This window comes from Hypanus sabinus, chromosome 2, assembly GCF_030144855.1.
Source record: "Hypanus sabinus isolate sHypSab1 chromosome 2, sHypSab1.hap1, whole genome shotgun sequence".
NCBI classification, from domain to species: Eukaryota; Metazoa; Chordata; class Chondrichthyes; order Myliobatiformes; family Dasyatidae; genus Hypanus; species Hypanus sabinus.
This window is the reverse complement of record NC_082707.1, coordinates 20,597,087-20,618,119: the sequence shown is the minus strand read 5'-3', so window position 1 is coordinate 20,618,119 and position 21,033 is coordinate 20,597,087. Positions and strand designations below refer to the sequence as shown.

At 43.1% G+C, this 21,033-nt stretch overlaps 1 protein-coding gene and 1 long non-coding RNA gene across 2 annotated transcripts in view; one reads left to right on the top strand and one right to left on the bottom strand.

Moving 5' to 3' along the window:
• The window catches only part of LOC132406765 (mediator of RNA polymerase II transcription subunit 12-like protein), a 689,991-nt gene that overhangs the window by 269,462 nt on the left and 399,496 nt on the right, over positions 1-21,033 (top strand). The window lies entirely within an intron of this gene.
• Positions 4,249-10,496, bottom strand: LOC132406824 (uncharacterized). Its single transcript, XR_009516260.1, has 3 exons — positions 10,398-10,496; positions 5,720-5,799; positions 4,249-4,305 (listed from the first exon to the last, which is right to left on the bottom strand). It is a non-coding gene; the product is annotated as an uncharacterized LOC132406824 (long non-coding RNA).

Sequence of the window (21,033 nt, the reverse complement as noted above, 5' to 3'; positions counted from 1 at the left end):
GTCCAGGTAAAGCTTTGGCAGATGGAGCATAACACTGGGAAATGTGAGACAATGCCTTTGATAGGAAGGAGTGGTCTGCAAAATGTCCTTTAGATCGAGTGGGATAATAGAACGCTGCTGTACCGACGGGCATCATGTCTGCAAGCATGTAGGGCAATGATGCTGCAGGTTTATCTGATTATGGACCAGCTACAATTTGCTAACAGGAAATGAACAATGCAGAAAACATTAGGCAGGAGAATTATTGCATTCTCTGGGTCTGTATTGCATTGAAGATAACATGTTAAGGTTGGGGAGTCTTACTACAACACTGCACATATTGGTGTGACTGCATTTTATCTACTTGGTGTTGGTTTGCAGGGAAATACCTGTGAGAGGGGCTTTTCAGAATAAGTGGTGAAACTGGGGGAGAAAAAGAACTGTGAAAAAGTGAATCTTAAGTATTTCCCACTTAATATAATTACACAACTCTTGCACAGTCTTAAGAGCAATTCAGTTTTTGTTTTAACACTGAATGTCAAGGTATTTATTGTGTAGAATCTAGTTCACCGCTTTCCCCTTGGTGTATCTGTGGCAAAAGGAGCACTTTGCATTTCAATTCAGACACTTTGTGAGGCCCTGGCCTTCTTTTAAAACAAAGAAGATCTCATTTGCATTCACAACTATCTTTAATTTTGATGCAAGTGCACTGCTGTGGTTGTGGTAATATGACCAAATCAGCAAGCAAGCAAAGCAGATAAAATTCTTTGTTAGCTGCTTGTTAGCTACTATTCCACCCTTCCCGTTTTCTGCTATTTAAAACATTAACCCGTAATAAACATTTTCATTTCCCAGGTGTTAATGTAAAGACTGAAACTGAAGTTAGTTTGCCTCTGATATTGCATCAGTTAGATCATTGACCATAAGAAATAGGAGCAGGATTAGGCCATTCAGCCCATCGAGTCTGCTTCTCCACGGCTGATTTATTCCCCTCTCAATTGAATTGAATTGACTTTATTTCTTACATCCTTCACATATATGAGTAAAAATATTTACGTTATGTCTCCATCTAAATGTGCAAACATAGTAATTTATAATAATTTATAATAAATAGAACAGTCAATGTAATATAAACTACACCCAACCCAATTCTCCTGCCTACTCACCGTAAACTTTGACACCCTTACTAATTAGAAACTATCAACCTTTGCTTTAAATATACCCAATGACTTGGCCCTCCACAGCAGTCTGTGTCAGGGAAAGAATTCCACAGATTCACCACCCTCTGACTAAAGGAATTCCTTCTCATCCCTGTTCTAAAGGATCATCCTTCTGATCTGAAACTGCCCTTCTGATCCCGGAGTCCCCCACTATAGAAGACATCTTCTCCAAATCCAGTCTCCCTACACACAACAACGTAATTATTTGGGAGTACAACGATGTCCAAACACTTAGAAGATTACAGTCAATTCAAGTTAATAAATAAAGCGAAAAGATGAGATTTACAAAAATGCTATACACAGATTTTATTTCCTTTTTCAATTAAACTTGAGATCAAATATTCAGTACATGAAGATATTTTGCAAAGTGATTACGTAAATGGCTATCCTTGCTTTTTTCCACAGTTTATCTTCAATAATTTCTTACTATTAGATTTTTGTAAAATAAAATGATTCTGTGACTAGAATAAGAGACCAAAAATTTTTCTGAATGAATTACTTCATAAAGGTAACCTCTGAAATGACATACAAAATAATGCAAAGTATTAAACATTGTTATTTGAATTGCACATGGGTATTGACATAATTGATAGATTAATAATTTATAGCACAGTACATAGAATAGTGAATATAAATTTTATCTTGGCTTTAGACCATAAGGCATAGGAACAGAATGAAGCCATTTGATTCACTGAATCTGCTCTGTCATTCCAGCTTGAAGTTGCTGATTTACAAAAAAGAGCAGAGGTTATTAATAAAAGTTGTTATTTTAAAGTTTCTTTTATATCTAATGGCAGCTCAGACCATCCTTATTACTATGAAATTTAGGTCAAAAGTATGATGTGTATTGTTTCGTTACACTAATAGGTGTGGGGGAGGGGTCAATGTTCTTGTGTTTTTGTTAGTTTTTTTTGTGTGGGGAGGGCAACTTGGGGGACAATGATCTTGTTGCACTGTGCGGGGGGGACGTTGGGGGTGTTGATGACTGCGTTGCTGTTCTTTTTTTGTGTGGGGAGGAGTGGGTTTTCTGTTTCTCTTTGAGTGGACTTCCATTGGTTTCATGGATGTCTAGAGAAGATGAACCTCAGAGTTGTATACTGCATACATACTTTGATAACAAGTGAACCTTTCAAGGTTCTCAGATCCAGTTCTGAGATCTGAGAACTGGATCTCAGATCCAGTTATGGGCAGAAAGACACAAATTCCATTTATCTACTTAAAATCAGCTTTACTAGGACAGAGCAGAGCAAGCATTGAAATACTATCCTAGGTGTACACAGGTCTCTCTCATTGCGACACACCTCCATCTCAATCCATGGCACTGTTCATGACCAGCCCATCGATGGGTGAGGCCCTGAATAACTACCCCCAAGCTCCCGACTTTATATTCTTTCCACTGATGTGAAATACTGCCGCAAGTGGATCAATAAAGAAATAGCGCCATCTCAAGCCGCTGAATCAGAACCAATCTTCACTTGTCAGCGCTCTACATGAGTTCTACTGTAGTTGTGTTCAACTGACACTCACGTTTCCATGGTTGTCGCCACAGTATTCCCAGAGCAGCATTCAAAACTCCTGCAGCCAGTCCTGTTACAATCAAGGCCAAGCTTGATCAAGGCCAAGCTGGTGAGAGACATTTGACAAGCACAAAGATTAACCCTTTATATACATGTATGGAGATTAAATAATTTGTTGAGTAAATAGATGTCTTCAAAAAGCGTGTTGCTGCCAGAGATTATAGTTGTCAAAATTATCACATCTTCCTTTTGTTTGGCTCTCAGGCGACATCAGATGATTTTATTCCAGTTTTTATTCCAGTTTTTTGAGACATTGTCACACTTTCACCAGATGAGGAAATCGGTTTGCATTTCAAAATCAGTCAGCGGATCTGAAGTACTGTGGACAATTCCGAAGACAAAGGGCGTAACTGCAGCCTATCTTCCTAACTTTTCTTAAAGTGAGTTGCTAAGCTCTCCACGGTAATGTCGAATGGCTGAAAGTGAAACTTATTTTAGGTTTTCGAGGTTTATATTGCAGTCATTCATGCCGTTGCCCTGGCTGTTTCCGGCAGAGTCTAGCACAGTCTGTGAGATGTTAGCACGCGAGGACCGGTCTCTTTGTGGATCACTGTCATCATCTGCATTTTTATCCAGACCTAACTTTGACCTGAATGCTTTGCAAGAAAGAAAGTAGATCACTGGATCCAAGCATGAATTAAGTGTTGCCAGGATTATAGTTGGTTCCTTGATGATCAATAACATCTTTTTCCAATAGCAGTTAGAAATGATGTTTACCTGTGACAATATGTAGGGAATCCTGAAGATGTGATAAGGAACAAAGCATATTAGAAATACGACAAGCAGAATCAGAATGTTGTTCTTTGCCTTGACTTGCTTCTTGCTTGAGCTTGGAGTTGGGCATTTGTCCAGTCGTCTCATAGTTTGGAAGTAGAAGAAGCAAAGGGCTGTTAGCACGAGTAAGAACAAGACTGTGCCCCCAGTGTGGAGGGTCAGGTGCCAGTGAACTCCAAAACCACTTCTTAGTTCTAGGCAAGACATTGTTGCTTTGGTCTGTGATGGGCCTTGTCCCTTCAGGAATGTGTAAGACAACCCAAGGGCAAAGAGTGAACACCAGATTCCGACAGAGAGAATTTTTGCGGTTTTGACTTTTTGGAATGTGTACGTATTAAGTGGCTTCACAATCTTCAGATATCTGTTGGCTGCAATGAATCCCAGGAAGAGAATGCTTGAGTACATATTCAAATAGAAGAGGGATACTACGAAAGTGCAGTAGAATTTTCTTAGTTTGTCGGGGAACAGTACATTCAATTCAATGATTCTTATTGGCAGCGACAGGAGCAGCAAGAAATCAGCTATGACCAAGTTCTTCAAATAAACAATGATGCTGTTACTGCTGGGAATGTGACAGAAGTACACATAGAAAGCCAGGCAGTTAAGAATGGCTCCAACTATACAAATGATTGAATATGCACACAGACTAAACACTGGGAACATCGTGTACGGCAGCTGGCATGTGGAGTTGCCATGAGAGAAGTTTGTCTGTGCAGTAATCTCGATGCTTGCTGTAGGGTCAGCCATTAGCACATCTAAGTATCAAAACAGAATATGTTAGTTGAAAGATGTCTCCTCCATCGCTATAATCCTAGAACCATCCAGGTTATCTGAATCACTCTAATTCTAGACTCTTGTTCAGTTTGCCATTTAACTTATTTATTTATTTATTGAGTAGGCTCACTGAGGTCCTTCAATCTGCCCTGCCCAGCAGCCCCTGATTTAACATTAGCCTAATCATGGGACAACCTACCAACCTGTATGTCTTTGGAATATGGGAGGAAACCAGAGCATTTGGCGGAGACCTATGTAGTCACGGGGAGAACATGCAAACTCTTTACAGACAGCGGTGGTATGGCCACTTTTACCTGGTGAACCCTATTGTCTTTTGTCATAGTCACAGACTATGGATACACGGCCCTTTGAATACATAGGTGTTACTGGTGAGACTGGCCTGTACTGCCCACCGCTCCATCTCCCGGGAGACACAAGAGGCTGCAGAGGCTGGAATTTGGAGCAACAATTGTTGAGCTGCATTTGTGGGAGGAAAGGAGTTGTCAATGTTTTAGGCAGGAGGCAGGTTTCTGACCTGAAACATCGACAGCTCCTTCCCCCGATGTTGCTTGACCTGCTGAATTGCTCCAGCAGATTATTTGTTGTTTTACTTAATGATGCCCTGTGCAGCTTGCTGGAGTATTTGAGAGGGCAATTCTATAGATCCAGGGTCCATGCACAAGCTAACCTGGGGAAGGATAATAAATTCTGCCTGTCATGATTAATTGTAGATTAAGCAATTTTAACTCATCTTCTAAGAAAGAATAAACATCCACTTATATTTTATAATTAATATCTTAGGCCTTCACAGCACTTCATAGCTAATGGAATATTCTAGAAGTCTAATGACTCTTACTGTATAAGGAACAAAAGAGCACGGTTGCATGGTTAGTGATTTGTTCAGCACAGGCCATGTTGAATGCCCAAGATCTACTGTGATGGATTTACTCATTGGGTTGGCTATTGTGCTAATTGGAGTGGTCCAAGTTTGCCATAAATTGCTCAAGGATTACTCGTGCTTTCTCAGTACTTTGTGGGTGTTAGATTAGAGTCGTTGAAACAGGTCCTTCAGGCCACCTAGGCAATGCTGACCTGATCTTCGGCCTAGACCCGTCTACCTGCCCATCCCTCCAAAACCCTCCTATTCATGTATCTCACCCAACTCCTCTTAAACGTTGCTGTTGATTGTTAACTGAACTTCCTACTATCTTCTTGGTTTAAATAAAATTCAGACTTTGTGTGATATAATGTCAAAACATAAAACAGATGAAATGCTGACAATAGAATACCTTATCTAATTGTTCCTCTCCCCCATTTCTCTTCATTAACTTTATGTCTATCCTCAAATTCAGGTAGGGTGTTGACACAAAAGTGCTAATTTCAAACTCCGCTTACCCAGTCTTTGTGACTGCTCCCGTCTTTCTGAATGTTTATACTGTAAGTGCTTGATTGTAGCATTAATATCAGATTCACATCTTAAGAAAGAAAAGTAGGGAATTTTAAGGTTTAGGTTTTAATAGTCTCTTCTAAACTCTCAATTTCTCCCACTTGTCCCTGTGTATCAAGTACTTGTGCTGATTCATTAGTGCTTCTTCGATTTCTGTTACTACCTACTGAAACCAGGGGTAATTCACAAAGGCAAACAAACCATCAGCACATCTTTGGGGTGTCTGGGAACCCAGATCGCCTGGTGGAAATGAATGCCGTTATGTGGAAGACATACAAAAATCAAACACAGAGCATCTGTGGCTGGGGTTAACTCCAGGTCCCGGAATTCAGCATTCATTTTTATGCCACTTTTTGGGTGAAATCCAAGTCCTGGAATTTAGCATTGATTTTTTTATGATACTTAGCCAACAACAGGCTGTTCCCCAAAAAGTAACAGACAAAAATAATGATAATTTATTACAGAAACTGTACCTGTAGGTAGGGGACATATGTACTTTGATATTAAATTTATTTTAGCTACTGCAGCTTTCTCTGTATGTGATTTATTTTTTTATTGAAGTTCATCAAACAAACATTTCCATAAGATGTATTTCAGACATTGTACATATATATCACAAAATCTCCACAAAGTATTTATCTGAGGTATACACTTATAGAAAAGAGTAGAAAGAAAAAAACAAGCAAAAGGAAAGAACTATGTACAAGTAGGGAGTGATTTTTTTACACCAGATTCATTAATTTATGACAATAAAATCAGGCCTATGAGGCATTATGTAGTTAAACCATTTTTCCCAGTATGAATCAAATTGTTCCAGCTTATGATTAACAGATGCTGTTATCTTTTCGATTTTGTAAATGTCCATTGTAATTTCCATCCATGTATTTAAAGTTGGGCTCTCCTGTGATAACCATTTCCTAGTAAGAGTCTTTTTACCAGCCACCAACAGGATATTCATTAAATATTTATCTCTTTTCAACTATTCTTGACGTATATATCCAAAATATATGGTCTTACTCTCCAAGGGTATTTCACATTTAAAGATGTCTTGTAGGGCATTGTGTATCCCCCTCCAATAGTTTTTGATAACAGGGCAGTCCCAAAAAATACGATAATGATTTGCATTTTGATTTCCACAATTTCTGCAGCAAACAGGGAGGTTATTATCATAATGGGATTTCTGAGAGGGTGTAATAAAAGATCTTGTCAAGTTTTTCTATCCAAACTCCCTCTATTTCTGTGAATTGGTACACTTCCATTGATATCTCCATATTGTTGTTCATTCTTCCTCAGATATAATTATCCCTCCTTCCTTCTCCCATTTTTTTTTAATGTATGAAGTCGAATGTGTTTTAAAATTTGACAACCCCTTGTACATGCTTGAAATGATTCTACTACCATTATCTGAATTATATGCTTTTCTAAAGAGCTCTATCAAGCATGTATTTGCCTTGGTTACATTTTTAAGCATCTTATTAACATATTGTCACATCTGTAAATACCGATAAAAATCTTGTTTATCTAATAAGTGTTTCTCTTTAAGCATTTCAAAACTGAACAGTGTTCCTTCTTTCATTATGTTGCAAAGAACTGTTATTCCTTTAGCTGTCCAGTCCTTAAATCTAGCATCCAATCTATTTGGTGTAAAATCAGAGTCATATGCAACACCATTTAAGAATTGCAATATCTCCCTCTAGATTATATTCTTTTATAGTGGTTTTCCAGATTTTAAGAGTCAATTTCACCCTTGGGTTATCAATAGTATCTATGTACCTTTGCAGGTTGTCATCAGCCAAAATTGCTTATATGGGGATGGGAAGTACCCGCTCCTCAATGTTTTTCCATTGAGTGTCATATGATGGGTTGCACCAACATATCACAGCTCTCAACTGTGCTGCAGAATAATAATCTCTAAGAGAAGGTAGGCCCCATCCCCCCCTTTTCCTTTGCTAATTGCAAAGTTTTGAGACGAACTCTAGGCCTTGTACCCTGCCAAGTATACCTTGATAGCATCTTGTTCCATTCATTGAATTGATTTTGATTAATCTCTATTGGTAGGGTCTGAAAGAGATATAACAGTCTGGGTGGTATATTCATTTTAATAGTCTCAATCCTTGAACTGAGACTGAAAAAAGAAATCAGGCTCCATCTTCCCACATCTTCCTTAATTTTTTTTATATGGAGGCTGATAATTACATTCTGATAATTTTGCCAAATCTTTTGGCATAATGATGCCCAAATATTTGAAAGACTCTGTGTGCCATGCCCAGGGGTATCAACTTTCAATTTCTCTTGGTGGGCTATAGTAATATGAAAATAATTGGGTTTTATCTGTGTTGATCTTGTATCCTGATAATTGACCATATTGTTCAAAGGATTGCATCAATTTAGGTAAAGAGTATGTTGGTTGCCCTGGATAGATCAAAATGTCATCCGCATAACAAGCCAATTTATGCTCCGTCTCTTTAATAGTAATTCCCCTGATAGTTTCATTTTGTCTGATGTATTGAGCTAATGGTTCCAGATATAACGCGAAGAGCAGTGGTGACCATGCACAGCCCTGTCTCGTGCCCCTTTCTAGGGTAAGACTATTTGATAAATATCCATTGATTTTAACCCTAGCAGTAGGATTGTCATATAGTGTCCATATAGTTTTAATAATTGTGTCTTGGAAAACAAATCTATGTAAAACTCTGTAAAGAAAATTCCAATTAAACGAATCAAATGCTTTTTCAGCGACCACGCTTATCACTATTGCTTCGATTTTTTTTTGTATATGATCCATAATGTGAAGTGTCCTTCGTATATTGTTGAGTCTGGCGTTGTCGTATAAAACCTCTCTGATCATTACGTATCAGTATGGGTAGAAACTCCTCTAATCATTTGGCCATGATGGAGGTAAATAACCTATAATCTACATTAAGAACGGATATTGGTCTAAATGACCCGCATTCCATTTTATCCTTGCCTTTTTTCGGTATAGCTGAGATTATTGCTTCCTTCCAAGTGGGTGGCATTTGTGCCTTTTTTAGAGCCCAGTTCAGTGTGGGGAGTAAAACAGGAATTAATTCATTTTTAAATTCTTTGTACTACTCTGCCATATATCCATCTGATCCTGGTGACTTGCTTAATTTAAGCCTACTAATTGCAGCTTTTAATTCAGCTTCAGTTATGTCAGCAGTCATCTTTCTATTTTGTTCTTCGCTTAAAGTGAGTAACTCTAGAGAATTCAAGAAGGTGTCAATTTGGGTTATGCTTCCCCCTGGAACTTTGGAATATAGCATTTTGTAAAACACTTCAAAAGCTTCTTGAATTTCACTTAGCTTATTTTTTATCATTTTCGTTCTTGGGTCCCTAATCCTATGAATTGTATTTTCAGCTATCTGTTTTTTCAGTTTCCACGCCAGTATTTTCATAGATTTCGATCCACTTTCATAATGTCTCTGTTTCAGAAACATTAAGTTTTTCCTGATTTCTTGTGTAGCCAAATTATTTATTTCATTACTAATTCTTTTAATTTCCCCTAATGTATCCTGTGCCAAATTCAATTTGTGTTTTTTCTCTAGTTCCTTCAGCCTATTTTGTAATTCCTCTAATGTTTAATTCCTTATTTTTTTCTTTTATGAAGATATCGCTATAATTTTCCCTCTTAAGACTGCCTTCAGAGTATCCCATAAAATGGGAGGTGAAACCTCTCCATTATCATTAAATTCCAAGTAGAGACCAATTTCTTTTTTAGTTTGTTCCTTAAAGTACGGATCATTGAGTAGACTTGAATTTAGTTTCCAAATTGTAGGTCAAAATCAACAGATAAATATATAGGTGCATGGTCACTTATATCTATTGTCCCGATTCCACAGGTGTTTATTTTGTCTTTGTCCACTTACATCTATTGTCTCAATTCCATACTGCAGCTTTCTCAAACTAATTTCTTGTGAATATGATTTCCTCTGCCATTCTAGAGAAGCACCGGCAGAGCTCTTACTGTCTCAGCTTGATACAAGTTCAAGTTCAAATTAATTGACATTCAATCATTTACATGTATGCCATCAAATGAAACAATGTTCCTCTGGGCCAGGGATTCCAACCTCTCTTTGTTATGTCCTGGACCATACCATTAAGCAAGGAGTCCATGATCCCCAGGTTGGGCATGTCTACTCTGGACAAATGTCCACAACATAGTGCTGATAACTCACACACAACACATTAAGTAGATAATACCCCAAATAAATTAACAAATAATAAAATATATTCCAGAAGATTGACATTTACAACACAAGTTAAAAAGTAAAAGTATAATGCTGCCGGCACTTCATACGTGATGAGACCTGGGCAGTGGCAGGCATTTCAGCAGACCCACAGCCTGGGCGAAGAAGCCATCCCCATCTGAACAGTCCTTGTGCTAATGCTACAGGACCTCCTGCCTGATGGTAGGGGGGGCTAAAGAAATTGTGGGATGGATGGGAGGAATTCTTAGCAATGTGAAGGGCTCTGTGTATGCAGAGCTCCTGATAAATATCTCGGGTGGTTGGAAGAGAGACCTCGTTGATCCTCCTGCTTGAGAATGCTTTTTGTCTCACTATCATCCTTATATATTATTCAACATAGGAGAAGAAAGTCACTCACCTGACTGAGAGTTCTTGCCATGGTCACATTTTCAAACAGGTTGATTAGACTGAGTCTGTGCTCAGAGGCATCGAGCAGCAACGCTGAACTGAATTTATTTGTGCAATCCGAGGCTTTTTGAGTTCTTATGATGAATATCACTAATTTCTTGTCTGTTCAGCACTTCCTTAAACCAGATGGAGCAGAAAGGGAACTAAATAGTCAAATGCAGCAGTTTAGTTTAGCTGAGCTCTAATTCATTACAGCGTTATGACTTAAGGCATTCAGAGAAGAAAACCAATCATCTTAAAGGTCTCTGTGCTGTCAGGATCATTCCTGGATTTTAACCACTTCAAATTTTATTAGACTGCATACTGTAGGGTACAACTTCTGCCTAAGGAGTGACTTGGATCCACTGCAATTTGACTACCATCACAACAGGCAGATGCCATCTCACTGGCTCTTCATTCACCTGGGGACAGCTGCACAGTGAATACAACAGGATGCTCTTCATTGACTGCATTCAACACCCATCATCCCCTCATAACTAATCATTAAGCTCCAAGACCTAGGCTGCAATATGTCCTTGTGCAACTGGATCCTCTATTTTCTTACTTGCAGACCGCAGATGACTCAGATTAGCAACAGTCACCTTCAACACAAGCTTACAACACAATCACCTTCAACACAAGCTTACGATAAAGCTGTGTGCTTGGCTTCCTGCTTTACTCGCTGTATGCTTATGACTGAGGATAAGTACAGCTCCATATATTGGTTATGGATATGTGAGTTAAAGGTGGTCAGAACTCAGCATATGGAGGGATACTGAAAACTTGGCTGAATCTACAAAACCCTCTCACACAATGTCAGCAAAACCAAAGGGCTGGTTATTGACGGTGTGAGAATGAGGAAACTAGAGGTCTAGGAGCCAGTCCTCATCAGGGGATGAGAGATGAAGAGGGTCAGCAACATTAAATCCCTCAGCATTATCATTTCACATAAATGCCATTACAAAAAAAAATGGTAGCACCTCTAGAAGGCATGTCATCTAAAGTTTTGACAAGCTTCTGCAGATGCACAGTGGAGAGTGTATTGACAGCATGCATGCCTGGTATGGGCACACAATGCCCTTTAATGGGAAAAGCCACAAAAGACACTGGACACAGCCCAGTCCATTACCGCATAAACCCACCCCACCGTTGAGTACTGTTGTAGAAAAGCAGCATCCATCATCAAGGACCCCCACCATCCAGGTTTTTGCCGCAGACATTTGGAAGGAAGTACGTCACTAGGTTCAGGAACAAATATTACTCCTCAGTGATCAGGCTCCTGAACCAGAGTGGATAACTTCACTCACCTCGACACTGAACTGATTCCACAGCCTGTGGGCTCACTTTCAAGGACTCTACAAGTCCTATTCTTAATATTATTTATTACTTATTTATCAATAATTTTGTTTATCTTTTTGTATTTGCACAATTTGTTATCTGCTTTTTGCACATTGGTTGATAGTCTGTTTTTTTGTGTGTGGTTTTCATTGAGTCCATTGTTTTTGTATTTACTGTGAATGCCCACAAGAAAATGAATCTCCAGGTAGTATATGGTGACTGATATCTATTTTGATAATAGATTTACTTTGAACTTGGATAAGGTGGATGTGTTGGACTGTGTACTAAAGCGTCAGGAAGCAACCTATCCCAGAATGCAAGAGGAAACAATGAGGCCCACTCAGAGATTTTGTCTTCACCAGCTGCAGCTGAGGTACCAGAAGACTGCAGGACAGTTAACGTTGTTCCATTTAGAGTCATATCGAGTCATAGAAAATTACAGCACAGAAACAGGCCCTTTGGCCCACCCAGTCCATGCTGATCCATTTAAACTCCCAGGCTCCAACAGCCTGCACCTGGACAGGTCAATGAGACATGCAGCAGGGATAGGCCAGGTTACGACAAGCTGATCATTGGTGGGGAAGTTATGACAGAAAATTCACATGGACAGGATATATGTTAATTTGAAAAAGGCAGGAATTGGTTAAGGGTAGTTAATCCCTCCCACCCACTCACTCATGAATGTACACACTCTGGGTTTCTGAGAGTGCTCTGGACTCTTTCTCCATATTGAACAGTCACGGGTGTAGGCTACGTTACTGTATAATTTAGTCACTACTTCCTCTGTTTATCTTTTGCCATTGCAGGACGAGAGTATCTTCTAAGGGAATCTGGGTTTATGAATGCGACTAATATGACCTCCTGAGAGAGCAGAGTGATTGGGAGTCAAAGCTGAGAGTGAGGCTTCCACTCCTCACCTGGAAACAGAAGTGTTAACACACACACACACACACACACACACACACACACACACACACACACACACACACACACACACACACACACACACACACACACACACACACACCCTCTCTCCCCCTCCCCTCTCCCCTTCTCCTTTCTCCCCCTCTCCCCTCACTCCCCAGTCCTCTCTCCCCTCTCCACTATCTCTCCTCTCTCCCCTCTCCCCTCTCTCCCCTCTCACCTCTCTCCTCTCCCCTCCCCCCTCTCCCCACTCTCATCTCTCCCCTCTCTCCCCTCACTCCCCTCACTCCCCTCTCTCCCCAGTCCTCTCTACCCTCTCTCCTCTCTCCTCTCCCCTCTCCTCTCCCCTCTCTCCTCTCTCCTCCCCATCCCCCTCCCCTCTCCCCACTCTACCCTCTCCTCCCTCTACCCTCTCTCCACTCTCCCTCTCCCCTCTCTCCACTCTCCCTCTCCCCTCTCTCCACTATCCCCCTCTCCCATCCCCTCTCTCCCTTCTACTCTCTCCTCTCTCTATCCTCTCTCTACCCTCTCTCCACTCTCATCTCTCTCCCCTCCCCTCTCGCCTCTCTCCCTCCTCCCCTCTCTCCCCTCTTCTCCTCCCTCCCCTCTCCCATCTCCCCTCTCCCCCTCCCCCTCCCTCTCCCCTCCTCTCTCCCCTCCCCTCTCTCCCCTCTCTCCTCCCCTCCCCTCTCCCCTCTCCCCTCCCCTCCCCTCTCCTCTCTCTTCTCTCCTCTCCCCTTCCCCCCTCTCCACCTCTCCCCGCACACCCCAGTCCTCTCTCCCCTCTCCCCTCATTCTCCTCTCCCCTCTTTCTCCTCTCCCATCTCCCCTCCCCACTCTACCCCCCTACCCTCTCCTCTCTCTACCCTCTCCCCTCCCCTCTCCTCCCCTCTCTCCTCTCCCTTTCCTCTCTTATCCTTCTCCTCTCCCTCCCCCTCCTTCCCTCTCTCCCCTCTCTTTTCTCTCCACTCTCTTCTCTCCTCTCCCCTCTCTCCCCCTCCCCTCTCTCCCCCTCTCCCCTCACTCCCCACTCCGCTCTCCCATTCCCACTCTCCCCCTCCCCTCTCTCCCCTCTCTCTCCTTTCCTCTCTCTCCTCTCCCCTCACTCCTCCCCTCCCCGCTCTCCCCCCTCTCCCCACTCTCCCCACTCTACCACTCTACCCTCTCCTCCCTCTACCCTCTCTCCACTCTCATCGCTCACCCCTGCCCCCTCTCTCCCCACCCCCTCTCCCCTTTCCCCTCTTCCTCTCCCCTCACTCCCCCTCTTCCCTTCCCCCCCTCTCCCCTCTCCCCTCTCCCCTCTCTCCCCCTCTCCCCTCTCTCCCCCTCTCTCCCCTCTCTCCCCCTCTCTCCCCCTCTCTCCCCTCCCCTTCCCCCTCTCTCTCTCCCCTCTCTCTCCCCCTCCCCTTCCCTTTCTCCCCTTCCCTCTCTCCCCTCTCTTGCCTCTCTCCCTCCTCCCCTCTCTCCATCTCACCCTTCTCTCCCCTCTCCCCCCCACTCCCCTTTCCCCCTCTCTCCTCTCCCCTTTCTCCCCCCCTCTCTCCCTCTCTCGCCTCTCTCCTCCCCTCCCCTCTCCCTCTCCCCCTCTCCCTCTCCTTCCCTCTTCCCTCTCTCCCCTCTCCCCCTCCCCTCTTCCCCTCCCCTCTCTACCCTCTCCTCTCCCTCCCCTCTCCCTCCCCTCTCCCTCCCCTCTTCCTCCCCTCTTCCTCCCCTCTTCCTCCCCTCTTCCTCCCCTCTTCCTCCCCTCTTCCTCCCCTCTTCCTCCCCCTCTCCTCCCCTCTGTCCCCTCTCTCCCCCTCTCAACCCCTCTCTCCCCCTCTCTCCCCCTTCTCTCCCCCTTCTCTCCCCCCTTCTCTCCCCCTCTCCCCCTCTCTCCCCTCTCCTCTCTCCCCTCCCCTCTCTACACTCTCTCCACTCTCGTCTCTCTCCCCTCCCCTCTCTCTCCTCTCCCCTCCCCTCTCTACCCACTCCTCTCTCTCTTCTCCTCTCCCTCCCATTCCCTCTCCCTCCCCTCTCCCCTCCCCTTCTCTCCTTTCCCCCTCTCTCCTCTCCCCTCTCCCCTTCCCCTCACCTCCCTCTCTCCCCTCCCCTCTCTCCTCTCTCCGCCTCTGCCCCCTCCCCTCTACCCTCTCCTCCCCTCTACCCTCTCCTCTCACCACTCTCTCCCCTCTCTTCTCTTCTCCCCTCTACCCTCTCCTCCCTCTATCTACCCCCTCTACCCTCTCCTCCCTCTACCCTCTCTCCACTCTCATCTCTCCAGTCCTCTCTCCCCTCTCTCCCCTCTCCTCTCCCTCCGCTATCCTCCCCTCTCTCTCTCCTCCCCTCCCTCTCCCCTCTCTTCCCCTCCCCCTTCTCCCTTCTCCTCTCCCCTCTCTCCCCTCTCCTCTCCCTCCCTCTCCCTCGCCCCCTCTCTCCCCCCCCCCACTCTCCCTTCCCACCCCCAGGATAGGTGTTTCCCGACTCCAGTGCAGATATTGAATGGCCCAGGACATGCCAGTGCTGATGAATAAGGACGTTGGATGAGAACCGCAAACACTAGACCTTTATCTCTGGTCTTGCTGATGTGCCTACTGAGGTCAGAATTCCTGGAACCCGCTGACTTTGCTTTGACTCAGGTCCTCGCCCGTATGCTGCCCCGACATCTGACCACCGACGTTTATCACTCATCCACATTGCTGGCCATCGAACACAGAACTTGGAGTGGTGTGGATGTCTTGACTCTGACCTGATCTAAGAACACCTCCAGGTCCCTGTCGAGAAACACTGTACTGACCCCTAACCTTCCTCTTTGTCCTCAAGGCCATCCCTACAAACCTAAAAACACAACTAAGTCAAAGTTCAAGGTAAATGTATTATCAGAGGTCATATATATCACCGTATACAACCCTGGGATTCAGTTTCATGCATGCATCCTTAGTAAATCCATTATAGAATAATTGCCATATCAGAATCAATGTAAGACTGCTCCAGCTTGGGCATCCAACCAGGGTGCAAAAGAGCACAGACTGTGCAAATACAAAAAGAAAGGAATAATAATAAATAAGAAATAAATATTGAGAACGTGAAATGAAGAGTCCTTGAAAGTGAGTCCACAGGTTATGGGAACAGGTCAGAAATGGCGCAAGTGAGGTTATCCACTTTGGTTCAAGAGCCTGATGGTTGAGGAGTAATATCTGTTCCTGTTCCTGTTGGTGTGAGTCCTGAGTCTCCTGCACCTTCAGGTGGAGTGTCTGATAATGGATGCAGTTTTCCTGTGACAACGTTTCATTTAGATATGCTCAATGGTGGAGAGGGCTTTACCTGTTGATGGAGTAGGCCATATCCATTACTTATTGTAGTATTTTCCATTCAAAGGCATCGGTGTTTCCATACCAGGCTGTGATGCAGCCAGTCAGTATACTCTCTACACATTTATAGAAATTTGTCAAAGTTTTAGATGTCATGATGAATCTTTGAAACTCCTAAGGAAGTTGAAGCACTGCTGTGCTTTCTACATAATGGCATTTATGTACTGGGCCCAGGACAGGTCCTCTGAAATAAGGAATTTAACTTTGCTGGCCCTCTCCACCCCTGATTCTCTGATGAGCACTCAGACTCAGCTTTCCTCCTCCTGAAGTCAATGTTTAGCTGGCATTGAGTGGAAGTTTGTTGTTTGGGACCAGTCAGCCAGATTTTCAGTCCCCTCTCCCCATATACTGATTCACCACCACTTTTGATTCAGCCTACAACAGTGGGGTCATCGGCAAACTTAAATACGGCATTGGAGCTGTCCTTAGCCACACAGTCATAAGTGTAAAGCGAGTAGAGCGGGGGCTAAGCACGCAGCCTTGTGGTGCACCTATTCTGATGGAGATGTGGAGGACATGTTGTTGCCAATCTGAACTGACTTGGGTCTGCAAGTGAGGAGATTGAAAATCCAGTTGCACAAGGAGACATTGAGGCTGAGGTCTTGGAGCTTATTGATTCGTTTTGAGCTGATAATGGTATGGACTGTAGGGCTGTTGTTGATAAAGAGCATCCTGGCATATGGATCTTTCCTGTCCAGGATTGCGTCAAGAGCCAATGAGGTGGCATCTGCTGTGGACCTGTTGCTCCGGTAGGCAAATTGGAGCAGATTCAAGTTGCTTTTTGGGCAGGAGCTGATCTGTTTCAACTCTCACTGAAATTAATTCATTCTGAGTGAAGTTCGGAGAGCTTGGAGTGAATTTTTGCCTGTTCGTTAATTGATATCCATGGTTCAGATTTATCTTTGAAGGGTTTCAGTTTAATCCAGGGTATCAAATGAGAGACCATTAAACAGTCAGGCTCCTGAGCCAGCGTGGATTGTTTCACCCTGCCCAACACCGAACTAAATGTGACAACTTCTGATTGGTCAAAGTAAATTTATTATCAGAGTATGTACCTGTCTTCATTTTCTTGCAGACATTTACAGGAAAATAAAGAAATACAATAGAGCTTATATAAAACATCCAAAGACAGACAAATCAAAGAAGACAAATTGTGCAAACATAATAATAAGTAAACAATGCTGCGATCATGCTTTGTAGAGTCTTTGAAGGACTGTCTGTAGGTTGTGGAATTACCTAGGTTGTGGTGAATGAAGTTATCTACACTGGTCCAGGAGCTCGATGGTTTTCGGGTAAAATCTGTTCCTGAACCTGGTGGTGTGGAGCCTAATGTTGCTGTATCTTCTCACCAGTTGGTTTCAAGTGAACAGAGAAGTGGAAAATAAAATTGATTAATAATATCAGAGAAAGGCATAAAAAATAAGGAAGCAAAGATTAAAAGATTAACAGATTAGGAAGTAAGTAAGGCGCCAACCTATAAAGTGGGGGAAATTGTTGGGCTAAATACATACAGGAACAGTCTTGCCTTCAGCTTTCACAAATGGAAGTGAAATGAGATGAGTAGATGCAATTGCATTTCAAAAACAAATCTGAATTGGAAGTTTAAGCATGAGAGGTTCTGCAAGCGCTGGAAATCTTGAGTAACACCAAAAATGATCTCAGAACTGAGAACTCAGAAAATTCCAAGTTCCTCCAGCATTTTGTGTGCAATCGCATGTTTATTTTTAATTTTCCCAGAACCATACAACTTAATAGCCTGTGCTGGAAGGTGAAAAAGTGTGTTAAAACAATCAAAAAATTATTATAATTTTAGAGTGATTTCTCTAAGTGCTTGGAAAATTGACAGGAAATAATTTGAATACATTTGCTGTTGTGAAAAGATTTGATGGAATAGAGTGATGGAGCACTGTAGCAAAGGAAAAGCCTGCCCAGTCTAAGCCAACCTGGTCTTCTGCCAAGTCCTATCCAACTGTACCTGGGCTATATTCCTTCAAGCCTCTCTAATCCACGTACCTATCCAAACTTCTCTTAAATGGTACAATTAATCATTACATCCATCACTTCTGTGGCAGCTCATTCCACACTTGCACCATCCTCTGAGAGAAGAAGCCCCTCCCTCGACGTCCCCCTTAAATATTTCTCCTTTCACGCTAAAGCTGTGACCTCTCACCCAACCTGAGGGGAAGAAGCTACTTGCATTCACCCATTTACAGCCCACATAGATAACCATATAATAACCATATAACAATTACAGCATGGAAACCGGCTTTCTCGGCCCTTCTAGTCCGTGCCGAATGCTTACTCACCTAGTCCCACTGACCCGCACTCAGCCCATAACCCTCCCTGCAAACTTTAAAAACCTACTTCATTATCCACAGCACCACCTACCTTAGTATCATCTGCATACTTACTAATCCAATTTACCACCCCATCATCCAGATCATTAATGTAAATGACAAACAACACTGGATCCAGTACAAACCCCTGAGGCACACCGCTAGTCACTGGCCTCCAACCTGACAAACTGTTATCTACTGATAACTGTTGGGGAACAGATGGGGAAGATTTTTTGAAGTGGCGGAATGGCTTATGTTTAAAATTACGGATTCATTGTAATTGGTCAGAAATGAGAAGAGATGATGTTTTTAGTAAGGCTATGCTTTACAGTTCTTGAAGTTAGCACCCAAAAGGGTGTTGGATGGAAGACTGAATTTACGTTTTGTAAAAGGGAGTAAACAAGAGGTGTGTGTAGTGGCCATTGGAAGAAGATGGGTCTAGTCCACGGCTTGAGATTCTAAATTGGAGAAAGGCCATTTTGATAGTATCAGAAAGGATCTGGCAAGTGTAGATTGGGGCAGGCTGTTTTCTGGCAAAGGTGTACTTGGTAAGTGGTAAATGTGAAATTTTGAGTACAAAGCTTGTATGTGCCTGTCAGAATAAAAGGTAAAGATAACAAGTGTAGGGAACCTTAGTTTTCAAAAGATATTGAGGTCTCAGTTAAGAAAGAAAGGAGATACATAGCAGGTATGGGCAAGTAGGAACAAATGAAGTGCTTGTGGAGTACAAGAAATGCAAGAGAACACTTAGGAAAAAACTGGGATGGCCAAAAGAAGACATGAAGTTGCTCTAGCAGACATGGTGAAGGAGAAACCTAAGAGATTCTAAGAGATGTTAAGAGCAAAAGGATTGTAAGGGACAAAATAGGTCCTTTGGAAGATCAGAATGTTAATGCATGTGCAGAGCCAAAAGAAAGGGTGAAGTTCTTAAGTACATTTTTTGCAACTGAACTTACTTGGGAGATGGAGGCAGACTCCATAGAAGTGAGGCAAAGTGGTATCAACTTCAAGGACCTTCTGGTAGAACAGTAGATCAAGTGTATGTGGATTTCAGGAAGGCATTTAACAAAGTACCTCATGCAAGGCTTATAGAGAAAGTGAGGAGGCATGGGATCCAAGGGGACATTGCTTTTTGGATCCAGAACTGGTTTGCCCACAGAAGGCAAAGAGTGGTTGTAGATGGGTCATACTCTACATGGAGGTCGGTGACCAGTGGTGTACACCAGGGGTCTGTTCTGGGACCCCTACTCTTTGTGATTTTTATAAATGACCTGGATGAGGAAGTGGAGGGATGGGTTAGTAAACTTGCTGATGACATGAAGTTTGAGGGTGTTGTGGATAGCGTCGAGGGATGTCAAAGGTTACAGTGGGACATTGATAGGATGCAAAATTGGGCTGAGAAGTGGCAGATGGAGTTCTGGGTCTGAGGTGGTCAAATGTGATGGCAGAATATAGTATTAATGGTAAGACTCTTGGCAGTGTGGAGGATCAGAGGGATCTTGAGGTCCGAGTCCATAGGACACTCAAAGCTGTTGCGCAGGTTGACTCTGTGGTTAAGAAAGCAGACAGTGCATTGGCCTTCATCAATCGTGGGATTGAGTTTAGGAGCCGAGAGGTAATGTTGCAGCTATATAGGACCCTGGTCAGACCCCACTTGGAGTACTGTGCTCAGTTCTGGTCGCCTCACTACAGGGAGGATGTGGAAACCATAGAAAGGGTGCAGAGGAGATTTACGAAGATGTTGCCTGGATTGGGCATCATGACTTATGAGAATAGGTTGAGTGAAGTCGGCCTCTTTTCCTTGGTGCAATGGAGGATGAGAGGTAACCTGATAGAGGTGTATAAGATGATGAGAGGCATTGATCATGTGGATAGTCAGAGGCTTTTTCCCAGGGCTGAAATGACTAGCATGAGAGGGCACAGTTTTAAAGTGCTTGGAAGCAGTTACAGAGGAGAAGTCAGCGGTAAGTTTTTTATGCAGAGAGTGATGAGTGTGTGGAATGGGCTGCTGGCAATGGTGGTGGAGGCAGATACAATAGGGTCTTTTAAGAGACTCCTGGATAGGTACATGGAGCTCTGAAAAATAGGGGGTAATGGGTGACCCTAGGTAATTTCCAAGGTAAGGACATGTTCGACTCAGCTTTGTGGGCCGAAGGGCCTGTATTGTGCTGTAGGTTTTCTATGTTTCTATGACCCTATACTGATACCAGAGGAGGAGGTTTTGCCAACCTGAGACAAATCAGATGGATAATTCCCAGGCCCTGATAAGGTGTTCCCTCAGACTCTAAGGAGGGCAAGTGCAGAACTTGCCTGGGCCCTAGCAGAGATATTTCAATCATCCTTAGCGACAGGTGAGGTCTCAGAAGATTGGAGGATAGACAATCTTGTCTGCTGTTTGAAAAAGGCTCTAAACAAAACCAGGAGATTATAGGCCGGTGAGTCTGACATCGGTTGTGGGAAAGTTATTGGAAGATACTCTATGGGACTGGATATATAAGTATTTGGATGGACAGGACTCGTTTCAAGATAGTCAGCATGGCTTTGTGTGTGATAGGTGATGTGCAACCAATCTTAAAAGAGTTTTTCAAGAAAATTGCCAGGAACATGGATGAAGACAAGACAGTGAATGTTGTTTACATGGACATTAGCAAGGCATTTGACA